Genomic DNA, 3,036 nt, shown 5'->3' with positions numbered 1-3,036 from the left:
TAACATGGAAAGTAAGCGTTTCCGGACACATGTCCACATAACATATTTTCTTTCTTTGCGTGTGAGGAATGTTTCCTGAAAGTTTGGCCGTACCTTTTTGTAACACCCTGTATACAGAAGAATAAATTTGTCTAATGATTTAAATAACCAAACAATAATGTGATTTGAAATTGTTATGATTGCTCTCACACATTAAGTAAGGGTCGGATTCTAAGGGCAAACAAAATGGTCAGATACATAATCATAAAGTAAACTGTGTGAATAAACGTAAAGCACACAAAATACAATTGAACAACAACAATTTGGTGAATCTGGTACAGTAAGTAAGACTTGGGTTGCATTATAAAACTATGCATATGGCAGTTATTAAGTCTACAAGACAAAGCTAGGCATCTCTGAAGTGTGGATCTACCATGTGGAGATCCACTCCCCTCCCCAAAACATATTTCAGTAGAAATGTGTACATTTTTACATCCAACATTTTCCAAATTCCACATAAAAAGTAGCACAAGATGGCAAGAAATTATATAAATTACGAGACACATTTAATACATGATACTTTTTAGTTGCTTATGTGGAGCTAGTCTTTGTGAATGAGTCAAGCACAGGTGCAGATTCTCAGGCTGACTGTACGTGGTATGAACCCCAAATCTGTCACGGTTAGTCAGTCCAAAGCTGTAATGGGCAAACCACAAGACTTCGAATAAATGAAGATAGAAAGGGGAAAAACTTTCAATGCTGTTGCTGTGGCCTTCAGTCCAAAGGCCGGTTTGATACAGCTTTCCATGCTACTCTTCCCTGTGCAAGTCTCTTCATCTCCAAATAACTACTGCAACTTACATCCTTCTGAATACGCTTTCTGTGTTCATATCTTCGTCTCCCTCTACGATTTTTACCCCCAACACTTTCATCCAATACTAAACTAGTGATCCCTTGATGTCTCAGAATGTGTCCTATCAACTGATCCCTTCTTCTAGTCAGGTTGTGCCACAAACTTCTTTTCTCTTCAATTCTGTTGAGCACCTCCTCATCAGTTACGTCATCTATACCCATCTAATCTTCAGCATTATTCAGTAGCACATTTCCAAAGCCTCTATTCTCTTCTTGTCTAAATTGTTTATCGTACATGTTTCATTTCCATACATGGCTACAATCCTTACAAATACTTTCAGAAAAGACTTCTTAACACTTAAAGCTGTATACGATGTTAACAAATTTCTCTTCCTCAGAAGTGCTTTTCTTGCCATTGCCAGTCTACAAGTTATATCCTCTCTACTTAAGCCATCATCACTTATTCTGCTGACCAAATAGCAAAACTCGTCTACTAATTTAAGTGTAATCTAATTCCCTCAGCTTGACCTGATTTAATTCGACTACATTCCATGCTTGTTTTGCTTTTGTTTATGTTCATCTTATATTCTCCTTTCAAGACACTGTCCATTCCGTTCAACTGCTCTTCCAAGTACTTTGCTGCCTCTGACAGAGTTACAATGTCATCGGCAAAACTACAAGTTTTCATTTCTTCTCCCTGAACTTTAATTGCTACCCCACATTTTCCTTTAGTTTCATTTACTGCTTGCTCAACGTACAGACTGAATAACATCATTGATAGGCTACAACCTCGTCTCACTCCTTACTCAACCACTGCTTCCCTTTCATGCCTCAGCTATTATAACTACTGTCTGATTTCTGTTCAAGTTGTAAACAGCTTTTCTGTGCCCTGTGTTTTACCCATGCTACTTTTAGAATTACAAAGAGAATATTCCAGCCAACATTATCAAAAGCATTCTCTAGGTCTAAAAATGCTATAAACACAGGTTTTGCTTTCCTTCACCTATCTCGTAAAATAAGTCTAGTCTCAGTATTGCCTTGCGTGTTCACACATTTCTCCAGAAACCGGACTGATCTTACCTGAGGTCAGCTTCTACTAGTTTTGCCATTCTTCTATAACGAATTTGCGTTATTATTTTGAAGTCACAACTTATTAAACTGATAGTTCGGTAATTTTCACACCTGTCAGCAACTGCTTTCTTTGGAATTGGAATTATTACATTCTTCTTTAAGACTGAGGGTATTTCGTCTGCCTTATAGATCCTTCACGTCAGATGGAAAGGCTCTGTCATGTCTAGCTCTTCAAAGCAATCAAAAGTTCTGACCTAATGTCATCAACTCCCAGGGCCTTGTTGCGACTTAGGTCTTTCAGTGCTCTGTCAAATTGTTCTCGCAACACCATATCTCCAATCACGTCGCCGTCTACTTCCTCTTCCATTCTTATAATATTGCCTTCAAGTTCATCTCCCTTGTACAGACCCTCTATATACTCCTTCCACCTTTCAACTCTCCCTTGTTTGCTTAGGACTGGTTTTCCACCTGAGCTCTTGATATTCACGCAGCTGCTTCTATGTTCTCCAAATTTTTTTAATTTTCCTGTAGGCGGTATCTATCTTTCCCTTAGCGAAAAGACCGAGCGAGGTGGCACAGTGGTTAGCACACTGGACTCGCATTCGGGAGAACGACGGTTCAATCTCGTCTCCAGCCATCCTGATTTAGGTTTTCCGTGATTTCCCTAAATCGTTTCAGGCAAATGCCGAGATGGTTCCTTTTAAATGGCACGGCCGATTTCCTTCCCAATCCTTCCCTAACCCGAGCTTGCGCTCCGTCTCTAATGACCTCGTTGTCGACGGGACGTTAAACACTAACCACCACCTTAGCGAAAACATTTCGAAATCCTTACATTTGTCCTCTAGCCTTTCCTGCTTAGTCATTTGCACGCCTGCTTCATTTGCTGCATTTTTATGTTTCCAACTTTCATTAATTAAATTCCATATTTCCTGTGATAACCAATGATTTCTACTAGGCCTTGTCGTTTTATCTATTTGATCCTGTGCTGCCATCACTATTACATCTCTCAAAGTTACCCATTGGTTACCTGTTGCGATCCTTTCCCCTGGTCTAGCCCACCGATATCCAATGTTCCCTCTGAAACTCTCAACAACCTCGAAATCTTTTAACTTATCCAGGTTCCATCTCCTTAAT

The sequence above is a fragment of the Schistocerca americana genome, chromosome X (assembly GCF_021461395.2).
Source record: "Schistocerca americana isolate TAMUIC-IGC-003095 chromosome X, iqSchAmer2.1, whole genome shotgun sequence".
NCBI lineage: Eukaryota > Metazoa > Arthropoda > Insecta > Orthoptera > Acrididae > Schistocerca > Schistocerca americana.
The sequence above is the reverse complement of the archived record's forward strand: the minus strand, read 5'-3'. Positions refer to the sequence as shown.